Source organism: Pholcus phalangioides, unplaced genomic scaffold (assembly GCF_987345545.1).
Source record: "Pholcus phalangioides strain wild (caught in Gottingen) unplaced genomic scaffold, Ppha-v1.0 ptg000031l_1, whole genome shotgun sequence".
Lineage (NCBI taxonomy): Eukaryota > Metazoa > Arthropoda > Arachnida > Araneae > Pholcidae > Pholcus > Pholcus phalangioides.
The window spans coordinates 8561592-8573659 of record NW_028301621.1 but is presented as its reverse complement, the minus strand read 5'-3'; the positions used below and the strand labels follow the sequence as shown (position 1 = coordinate 8573659).

The window sequence follows — 12068 nt, the reverse complement described above, 5'->3', positions numbered from 1 at the left end:
TATGTATAAATGTGTATATTTTCTATTTATGTCATCGTTTGACAAATTGTTTACATATACAAAATCTATTCTGAGACTCATTCCATTTCAGAAATGTTAAACTCTTCCTTAGCGTTAGTCATCTGAAGTTCTCGCAACATTTTTTTCTGTTTTTGTCGTTCCATGTCCTTAATGACACCTTCGTGTAATTTCTGTCGCTCCCACTGTAACTTGAGGTGAACGAATACAACCAGCGAAATCGCAGCCACAGCAGAGGTACACAGGAAATACCGGGCCTTCGAGGACATTAAATGATCAATTTTTCTGAAACAAACCACACGTATATGAAAATATGTTCAAAATGCATCAATCGATTGAGTGAAATTTAGATAATTAAAATTTTTATGTCATATAATGTGTCTACAAATGATTAGACAATTAGACATTCAATGTTTTTCTTTTATGGCTGCTGTATTAGAAATACTATTAGTTTAGTTGTCACTTTAATAGTTAATACAAAGGTTCTCAAACTTTTGTCACCCAGGACTTCCTTGCCCAATCCATGACTCATCTGCGTCTTCCCAGAATAGTTTAGTACAATGGTTCTCGACCTTTTTCAGCCCATGGCTCTCTTTGGATCATATTATCTTCTCGTGCTTCCCCTTCATTCTATCCAGTGTCCTCCATAGCAGAATATGCTGAAATCTGTGACGTACGTCTGAGAAATAGTGCTATTGCATAACGACCTGGAAGGATTTTAAAAAATAGTGCTATTGCATAACGACCTGGAAGGATTTTAAGAAAAAGTGCAAAAAACGCTATTATGGAGATTTTTACTGCAAAACATTTCCAGTCAGTTGAGGGCTTGCAGAACTATGCAAAACATTCTGCTTTGGGGCCAGTGCCCCCCCCCCCCAACTCTCATGCAGAAGTGAAACCCTGCCTACTTCTTGAATTTAATAAAAATTAAATTTATAATGAACCAAAATTTTATAAATAAGATCAATCTCTGTAACCTTGGACCAGGCATGCATCCAGAAGGAGATGGGGGTAGGGAAAATCATCCCTCCCAAAGAGCCGAATTAAGTTACATGGGGAAAAAATAGGTCTGTCAGGGTTTAAGTTAGATAAAAAATTCTTTAGCAAAAATGGGGAGGGGGGGGGGAAAAAGCTTTAACAAAATGCTACAATGCTAATGATTTATGGTTGGATGTCTACTCGTTTCATACATCCTGTACGCATTTTTGCAAAAGTGGCTACTACTTCTTTCACATTTTGCAAAAAATGCAACTGTAGCTTAAACCCTGGTCTGTGTGTAAAATACGGGACAATCCAACTAACCCACGCAATACACGACACATCACTATGGGTCTGCACCTTGCACCTACTCTGGGCTACAGTTCAGTACGCCGCTTTCTTGAGGGGTTCTATGCATGGGTATCTGAGAAAAGTGATGTGTTCTTTGGCCCTCAGCTGGGAGTAACCATAACAGCTAAATGTATTTACACTCAAAATCATGGTGTCAGATCTCATGAAGTAGGCTCCCTATGGATATGAGGACCCCTAAGCATGGCCCATATGGGTTAAGATGACCCTAGTTCTATGGACAGCTGGATTCTGAAAGTATTGACATTTTTTCTCAAAATATTTCACTTGAAAGCTTTATTGCTTCACATTGCTCTGTGACTCCTTTTTCATCTGATTCTTAGCCGTGCCCCTCCCCCCCCCCCAGAATATTCTAGGACCATAAGGGAGCCATATGGCCCCCAAGTGGTTTATCAAGTATTTTAATTTTTAAAAGAACCACTTGGAAGAGTAAATAGGCACACAATATCTTCTGCTCATTGCAGTGCCCCTGACAAATGTTGGCGACTTCCCTATGAGCTGTGATGCACACTCTGCGAAACACTGAGTTAATAAGATTACATCATTCGAAAATTTTTGTCCCATGAAAGTCAATTTATGCAGAGTCCCTCCCACACCAAGTATAGCTCAGTTGTGTAGACTCTTATCGCAGTAGCAATGTGTGTGCTATGCTGTCATGTTGATGCTATGTGCTTGAAATGCACATTTCTTTCTTACACAAATGGTAATTGAGGGTTCATTACCTCAAGGAGAGGAAGGGGGGTTGATTTTCCAACAAGAAAAAGTCTATGGCTGCTTGTAAAATGTCTTCACAATGTTAACAGAATTTAATACAAAGTTATTTTTGTGTCATTTTGTTCTTGTGAAACGCTTGCTATCGCAAACTTGTATTCAAACTCAACGGTGGGGGATAGTTATCTCTTACCTCAATCAATGTCTATCCAGGGGGGCTCCCCATAATATTCCACTTCAAAAAGCACTGAATCGGCACACATCTACATTAGCAGATCTTAATCATTTTCCTCACATGAATTGGCAATGGTCCTAGAGCAGGAAAACTTTGCGATACATGTTTTTAAGAACTACTGTGTTTGCATAGATGTCATACACCAGCTAAATCCACTTCATGCTTGGAAGATAGGTGGTAGCATTTCAAGCACATAAAACCCATACCTAATATATTCATAAATTAATTATTATAAAGGAGACACATCATACATTCATTCATTCCCTTCTTTCTAGCCCCAAAGCAGAATGTTTTGCGATGTTCTGCAACGAGCCCTCAGCTGACTGAAAATGTTCTGCGGTAAAAATTCGCATATATATAATAGCGTTTTTCTACGCTATTCTTCAAATTCTTCCAGATTGTTCTGCGACGTACGTCGCACATTTCGGCACATTCTGCTTTGGGGCTTTCTAGCATGTACCGATTCTTCAGAGGAATGTTTAAGACAGTTTTCAACTCACAAAAAGTAACATTTTTTGACTCGCAGCTTTCTTGCCCGATCATCGTTAATTCACAGCTCTCCAGAATAGTTTCTACAAAAGTACCACTTCAAAGCATTCAACAGGCAGCCATTAATGTAACCAGCTCATTGCGACACCTCCAGGAGCTGTAATGCTCATTTTGGGAAACACTTGTTTTAGGCAGTAAAGCCGGGTTTTCCTAGGAATAGGTTTGTTGCGCAGCGTGAACCGAATTAGACTATTTCGTGCCAACAGAAACGTGTTACATAATCACGCTACACGTTTGTGTTTTTCTAGCGAGGCGCATCAGATCAGGACGTCTATATGAAGTATATGGCTTTGGCATCAGCTACTCTGTCGTCTGCATGCTCCAGTTTGAAGGGAAGGAAAAGAAAACACACTAGAGTGAAGAGAATATCGGCAAAACCATGACGCACGACGCATTTGACTCCTCCAGAAGCAGTCAGCCAATCACGGCGTACATAAAGCGCTGTCGTCAGGCGTATTGCACTCTGTAAGAAAATTGTCACTTGGACGGCGTGTCGCACTGGGCGAATCACGTTGCGCGTGGCACAGGAAACCTGCTCCTAGGAAAACCCGGCTTTATAGTGGTTGTCAGGTCAGCATGTACCCCAATTATCCAATCATCTGTTAATAATTGACAAGAATGACTGCTGGCCTCATCAGTGTTTGTTTGGGAGATTGTTTGCATTTGTGGTACCACTATTCTGAGAGTGTTCTTTTTTCCACATGATGTCGCGCAGATTCATGTTTATGAACCATGCTTTGTGACCAATTTTAAAAAAACTTTCTCTCAATGGTCGGTCGCAATAAGCTGAAAACAACCAGTGCATACAAGAAGCATGAGTGGCACGAAAGTAAGATGCTTGTCTACCTTCATGAAAGTTACTATCAGGTCTGCAGGTTCTATCTCAGGAAAGGAAAGAGATAACTTCTTTCTTTACTAAACCTGAGGTAGCCTTTAAAGATGATTCCGTTATTGTTCTCGCTAGAAGTCTCACTCTGTCCAGGGCGAGGACAGAAGCATAACAAGACTTTCTCAGGAAATATTTTAGACCTACCTCAATCGGTAGTAAATTGCTGCATGGAAATATGACCAGAGTTGGTTGCAGTATAGTAGTAGTCCATTACATAAAGACTAACCGGAACAGCTAATAAGCTTACTAACAGACTGAACTTTCTCCTTCATCAGACTGAGCACAGCCCAAGTCTATCACCATTGTGGACAATTGACTATCATTTTATTTCCTTTTTGGGGGTGAGAGAGTTTTACTGGAAATGTGTACGAGCCTAAAAGCATTCTTGCTCATCTAGTGTTGTGTATGAAAATAGATTAAACAGGATGAGTTTTCAAACATGTTACATACTTTTATTAAGGCATGCTGTATTTTAGGTTTATAGCAGTTTTCTTAAGGTTCCTTTAGATTGGAGCTATGCAGCAACATTCAATACTACTACTTAACCGTACTTGCACCTCGTACACATTCCTCCTTGGAATGTCTAACGAATCAGCACATGCCGGAATGCGTATTCTGAGTGAATGTGTGGCCCTAACGTATCTATGTTGTAGAGTTGCGCTTGTTTCATGTTCATGCTGTCATCTATCTTACATTTTCTGAAATAAAGATGGAAATGCTTGAACTTTCATGTCAGTACCGTGTTGTAGATCTACCTGTTCTCTGCAGTGAGACTTTTTAAATGGAAGACTGGATCACATTCACGCCTCAAAGCTGGAAAACAGCAGAAAAGCAACATTCACTGCACATTTTCACCCAACCCTCGTTGAGTAAGTAACAAAAGTTAATGCACAGTAAATACGACGATTTTCAAAATTTGCTACAGAAACATTACAAGATCAAACACCTCATACTACCGTATATAAAATAGTGGTAAAAACGAATTGGCTTAGATCAAAATAACTATGTTTATATGTATTGAATATTATACGCTATAAGATTATCCAGATCCAATGTATCAAAATTAGTAATAATAACGTTAATATAACGTTTATTAATGAGTGTTTTATTGCTAAGAGTGGAATCTTGATTCAAAATATAAAAAATTATAAGTAATTAGTGAGCGCTAAATTTAATGGGATAGTATGAACAATCAAAAAAGCTTGCAATAATCAACTTACTAAAAAGAACCTAAAGATTAAAGAATTATTATATTTTTTCAAAAACAGCATCAACGCAAATTATATTTCTATAACAAACAATTGTAGTTGACATATCAATAAAAACACGGACGGCTTTGACCATAGTGGAAATGTGTGTTTGCGAAAAAAGAAATTACAATATATGATTGTAATTACCCCACCTAACGGGTAAAAAACAAGTTCAATGTTTTCCTGTTTTAATATAAACTTGTGCTGCCTCTCGCGGAGAGTTTTGGAAACTAAGTAATACAACGGAATGATAAACCTCTCTGTGTGTACGTGATTAAACAAGAAATGAAAAAAGGAAGGTAATTTCCTGAAATATTTTGTCGTGAAATATGGCGGGCAACATTTTGAAATGTTGTTATCTACATACTTCGCTAATTCCGAGCCACCGTAAAGATTGGCTTGTATTGTCCCGAAGGTATGAGATATACTCCGATCAAGATACTGAGTCAAAGGAAGCTGGCGACATAAAAGTCGAAATTTTGGATCATGTTACGGGTCTTGCTAGTAAGTTGAAGGCCGACGCTACTTACATCATGGACTTCCCGCAAACTAGACGGATCTGCAGGGACGACCAACTTTTCAGACGGACCTTTGAGGTTGTTGAGCGTATGAGGAAGATCAAGTCTTCAGAGGAGAGGAACAAGCTTTCAGATCAGGTTTTCGAGAGCTTCCAGATCCTGTCGACCATCAGCCTGTCATCGACGTGCAACATCTTCAGAAAGAAGTCACAGAAGAAGACGGTTCAACCTACAAATTCGCCAAAGAAACTCATGTTCTCTCCTGTTCCTTTCTCCCCGCAGAGGAGTATTGAAGTCAGTGAAGGAGATCTCACCATCCCACTCAAGCCCTTGGAGGTGCCTTCGGCAATTCCAAATCAAGCTGAGGAGGAGAGTGAGCAAATTTGTTCAAATGAAATACCTCCTATTATTGTTAACAGAGGTCAACCAAGAAAAATTCCTCCAGTCCATATCTCCAGTATGGGTAACTGGAGAAAAATTTCCAAGGACTTGGACATGATCTGCCATACTGGTTTTCAAGCAAAGTCTGTCAACAACAGAGTGACAGTAAACCCAGCAAGCGCAAATGATCATCGTCTCATTACTAAGTATTGCGAGACGAATAACATCGAATTCCATACTTATTTACTCGAGTGTGACAAACCGGACAGTTATGTGGTTAAGGGTCTAGAAATAGACTCTTCAAATGACGATGTTTTACTATCTTTACAGGATTTGAACTTTCAGGTTATCAAGGTACAGCAGCTGAGAAGACGCCGAGATGGAAGAAAACTGCCTATATGGAAGGTGGACCTCCCACAAGTGCCGGAGTCTTCAAAGATCCTGGACCTCAAATCGATTGATCATCTCAAGGTAAAGGTTGAGAAATTCAGGAAACAAGCTGCACAGAAGAACATCATCTGTTACCGCTGTCAGCGTTGGGGTCATCATAGCTACGGATGCAGGCAAGAGGAGAGATGCGTCAGGTGCATTCTCCCTCACCCGTCCCGCCTATGTCCAAACGTTAGAGGAGTGGACAGACCACAGTGCGTCAACTGCAAGCTGTTTCACACGGCAAGCTACAGGAAATGCTGTTATTCACCTTACAGCAAGGAATTCAAGCAAGCAAGGAAGATGGAATCTTCGAAAGAACCGTCTACCAAGCGCATGATGCGTATTATGGACAAACCATCACAAATCCCATCTCATGTGGGTAACACGACTAGGACGGAGCGTAACTGCCCTCAAGAATTAGCATCTCCGGACTATTCACCTGGGACAAGCGTTGGCAGCAATGCTGACCCAATAGATGCGTTTGCAATGGAAAGCGAGCCGCTGATCATGAAATTCATCGCTCTCAACGGCGATCTAGGCTTAGCGGATGTCATCCGATGTCTTCAAACAAGCATCAAGAGAACGGCCACCATGGTCAAAAGATCGGTTCCTGTCGTCGTAAAGGACTAACATCATATCAAGACAAGGGGTTTTTGCGTTACAGCCCGTAAGGGCTGGTGTTTTTCCCCTTTTTCCGCCCTGAACGAGAAAAAATTCAGCCTGAATCATGCCCTCAAGCGAAATCTTGCCTCAGCCAATGGGGAATCAGTAAGCAGTTTTGGACCAATGAGGTTAACTTTGCCATGACGTCACATATCAAGCAGTGCGATTGGTGGCATTTTACCTTGCAAGCTAAACTTTGACCATTTTTCCCGATTTTGTCAAAATTTTTCCCTACTTTTCTTCCCACTGACATGCACACACATACTAACTGACATATTTTTTCTCTTCTTCATAGGCTCATCTTGAGCCCGTCTGTAACCCCACAATCAGCCCTATGGAGCTGGGCATGGGGGTAAAAATTTTATTCTGGTCTGGTCTGGTGATTAAACAAAGTACAATTGCGTAGGATACCAATCGAAGATAAATTTTCATCTTCACTCGGTATCCTAGCAGATTGTACTTTGTTAAGTGTTATAGTTGACCGTTAGATGGCAGCATAAGTACCATATTTCGATCATTTTATATTGAGTGATATGGTTTTGAATTTAACTTTCGTCAAAAGATGGCAGCACAAAGCTTTTTGTAATGAATGATTGATTTGAATGCGGTTACCAAGTGACCTTTTTTTGTCATTTCAAGCATGCATTGGGCGTACGCAAAAGGGGGGTTTTGAAGTTTTAATTCCCCCAAGCCAAGATTATAGTGTTATTACTTTTAGCAGGAAAAAACGTAACCCCCGAGAAAATTCTGCGTACGCCTATGCAAGCGTCCTTCTATGTTTCTAGAAATTCGCCCTTTTTGTCCTCCTTTTCAGGTTTATGGAATCATTTTCATTTCTTTTTCTTAGGAAAAAGTTTTTTTTCTCACTTTCAAACACATCTCTTCATTGATATGAGTGTTTTTGTGGTTCTTTTCCACGGACCAATTAGCCTTCGAAATTCCCAGAATTTTTTCTGTTTTTGCTTTTTTTTTAGTGGTTCTGTTTTCGTTGGAAAAAATTATTGTTGTGGCCGGTTTCTCTCTCTCTCTCACAGATCAGAATAGTGCGTGAAAATTTGGAAAGTGATGTGCGCAGGCGTCCCCTTCTTAGTTTATATTAGTCCTAAAATTGAGTGTCTGTGCTACTGCTCCTCAGGGAAGTCGCCTTTACGAGGGGACGTAGTGATGAGGTGTCTATTGATATGTGTGTCTAGAAGTGCGGTTCTTAATCAGACTAATGCTGGGATACATAACATAGGGGGCTTATGAAAAATTTGGCCTAGGAGCCCTGATGGGGGAGGCAGTGACACCACCGTCCCTACCCAAAGAAAAAATTAGCGATCCTGTGCAAATGTCGTCTTTTCCTACGTGGAAATTAACTGGCCCGGATACCGACTCTGATTTAAGGAACCTATGGACAAAGCATTTATGGCGGGGGAGAGGTTACTACTAAGGTCCAAGTTTAAACTGGTAAAAGAATCATCATTATTTTCCTTTGAGGGATTTGAATTATGGAAGGGCCCTAGGTAAATATCCCGTTTTCGAATGCAGAAAAATCAGTTTTGTCAAAGTCACTCACTTTTTTCATTGCTATAATAATGACTTCTTTGTTCTGAGAGGTTCGTGACCCCAGGGGTCCACGAGCCACCTTTTGGAAAATCACCGCACTTCCGAGACCCATAGTCAGAGCCGAGGGGAGGTCAAAGAAGTCAAGGTTAACTAGGGGAGTCAAAGGAGTTTAATGGCCCGGGCGTTGGTCAGGTAAAGTGCTAAGTTCACTGGTTTTTTTCTTTCAAAACTACGGGGTGGGAAGCCAAAATGAATACACATGGCGACAGAATAAAATTTTCTTTTCCAGTTGCGACCCTGCCCCACAGTCAGGCTACCTTAATCGCATTTTGAGCCTTTCTTTGTGGTAGAGATGCTGTGAGTTCACCCGGGCAAGCGTCCCGTATGCATAAAGTGATGTTTTGGGACCTATAGCTTCATCTCGGAGCCGTCTTAAGAGCATCATGGGCCCCCGGCCCAAGTGTTTTTTCTGATGCCCTACCAGGCAAATTTTCGAAAATCTCAACCAGATCCCATTTTTGTGAGGACCCCTTTTCTCTTGGGGCCCGTGTGGGCCCATGCCTTAAGACGGCACTGCTTCACCTACCTATCTACTACGCCTATATGCATTGTACTTACAAATGCCGTCTTAATGCATGGGCCCACCCGGGCACGGCCCGGGGGCAGGGCCGGATTAAGATGTTTGAAGGCCCTCCTCCTTACACGTATATTTTACACAATGTTGAATCTATCAATGGAGATGAAACTTTGTATTTCAGAAGTAACTAATCTAAGACCAGCAGTGGATCCAGAAGTAGGGTGGGGGAGTAATCACCCCTCCCAAAATCCGTATAATAAGGTAAAACTTGGCCTGTCCCGTAAAATACGGGACAATCCTACAATCTTACACAATTAGCCACCCCTCCTGACTCATCGCTGTGGATCCGTGACTGTGTCTAAGGTTGAATATATGATCTGTATATTTCTGAGCAGGGCCGGAACTAGATGCTTGGTCACCCGGGACAAGTGCGCATTTTGACGCCCCCTTGTAATTTTGAAGGAGACGTTTCAGAATGAAATTTGCGCCCCCTCGGGTCCAGCGCCCGGGACACGAGACCCACCTGCTCCCCCCCCCCCCCCAACTTGCGGCCATGTGTTTCTGAGCACTCACTTTATTTATCTAAAAGCTTTCTCCTCCCTTTTTCTAGCTCGAAGTCTTTGATAACATCTTTAAAACTAATGCTACTTACCACCAAGGCCCCCACAAGGTGGGGGTGAAATATATATATATATATATATTTCAACATATTCAACATCATATATATACGCTCTAAGGTTGAAGTATTCTATTTGCTTCCATGGTTTAGATGGTAGAGCACTCGTCCGGGGTTCGAGTCCCCGTGGGGGGCAGTGATGAATTTTCTTTCTCGTAATCTTCACCTCCACAAATAACCAGTCTTTCAATGAATCTTGTATTAACAAGTGGAGAGGACATTTATATATGTAGAGAGTTCATGCATGAAAACATTTAAGAGCACAAATATCTGAACATTTAGGATGTAGGCTACATTGCTTACAGCTCCGGTAGTTCATTGACTACTATTAAATAAATTACATCTGAGGTTTAAGCTGATTGCAGCTAGTGCTGTTAATATTCGACACAACCCCTATTCCACAGCGACTTTTTGAATTTCGAATTTGAATATTCAAATATTGAGACTGTAATCTTGGATTTTGTTTGTGGTAAGAAACTCTTGGTTTTAAACAAGTGATAACATTGAAGAGCTCATATACAGCGAATCCCCACTTATAGCGTTTTCCAAAAACTCATAAAAAACGTTGTTGGTGGGAAAACGTTTTAAACGAGGAATTTCAATAAGTGTTAGTAAAAGTTAGGAGATCACGAAAATAAGTCGCACTAACCGAGAAAACGTTTTAAGTGGGAACATTAGCGGAATACGTTGCAGTAATTTTAAATTAATCTACATTTTCAAATGTAGTTCTAACGTGTGTCAGAATGTTTTTCTTTATTTTAGTGGATTCCTCATCCCCCTCCCCACATCCTGGAGCAGGGCCCCTAGCCTGAGATCTTTAGCGGGCCCCAAGCCAGATTTTTCACGGGCCCTTCTGTAATGAATTTATTGCGTAAATAAAAAAAAAATTATGGTTATTGTTTTTTCTCCCGGATCCCAGGGCTGGAGCCCTGTCAGCAGTGCCGTCTCAACGCATGGACCCACCCAGACACGGCCCTTGGGGCCTCAAGAGGAAAGGGGCCTCACAAAAATGAGATATAGTTGAAATTTTCGAGAAGCATACATGTAAATTTGCCTGGTAGGGCCTCAGAAAAATCACTTGGCCCAGGGCCCCATGGTGTCCTTTAGACGGCCCTGGCACCCGAACAAAGTGATACATCTGAGCCCCCCCCCCCCCCTTCTGGCTGGAAATGCTCACCTAATAATTTGTATGAAAAATGCTCCGAAAAAAAGTTCACCAAATCCTATTTTTCTGAGTCCCCCCCCCCCCCGCAAGGGCGTAGCGAGGGGAGGGGACTTGGGGGTCTGGTCCCCCCCCCCCCCGAAATGTGAGAAAATGACCGAAAAAAGGGAAAAAGATGGCCAAATCCATTGTTCTGTCACTTTGGTCCCCCCCCCGAAACGAAAGTGGTCCTCTCCCGAACGAAATTTCTGGCTACGCCCCTGCCCCCCCCGGATGGACCCTGGCCCGTAAAAGGGCTGAGGCAACCAGAGTCCTGCCTTGAGTGAATGGGAGGGGGGCTTACAAAAAAATATACAATTATTTTGCATGATAATAAATCTTTTCAAGAGGCCCCAAGAAAGTATGCCCCGCTGCCTCAAGATGGCACGCTATGTCCCTGGGTGGACCCCTACAGGCTCCTTCCCCCAAGCAGGGTTGCAACAGGGTCGATGCTTGGTCAGCCGGGCAAGATCACATTTTGGCGCCCTTTGTAATATTTGGTGCCCTCTGTGGTCCGGTGCATGACCCGCTTGCCCACCCTCCCCCACTAGTTGCGGCCCTTCCCACAAGAGTAGGCAGGACTGCAACGACTGCAACTAGATGCTTAGTCAGCCGGGGCAAGGACGCATTTTGGTGCCCACCTCCCTCTGATCCGACGCCCGGGGCACAAGACACGCTGCTCCCGAGGGACGCAACTAGAGGGGAGCAGACACGGGACGATAATTACCTTTTTTTTTTTTTTTGTGTATTTTCCCACATCATAAACTTACTACAGAGGGGGGGGGGGCATGAAATGTTTGGCCTGGAGGCGTACCAGAGATCCGAGCCTAGAAGCCACGCTGTAGGATATGGGATCCATGGTTTTTATAAATTCGTACAGAGTAATGAATATACTGTAAAAACATCTGACACAGCGGCCCTGCTTCTGGAGGGTGGACGGGGGGGGGGGCTGATGCACCAATATGCGTTAAGAACAGAGAGCCGAATAATATGAGAGAAATTTGTCTGTCCCATCAAATACGGATGATCCAATGCACATACACAGTAAGTCGCTTCTCCGACACATCGCCCTG

General features: G+C 42.3%; 1 long non-coding RNA gene across 1 annotated transcript; it reads right to left on the bottom strand.

The window, feature by feature from the left end:
- On the bottom strand, positions 1-5275 carry LOC149067087 (uncharacterized). The gene is made up of 2 exons (XR_016195372.1): positions 4970-5275; positions 1-303 (listed from the first exon to the last, which is right to left on the bottom strand). It is a non-coding gene; the product is annotated as an uncharacterized LOC149067087 (long non-coding RNA).
- Positions 5276-12068: the final 6793 nt, after the last annotated feature.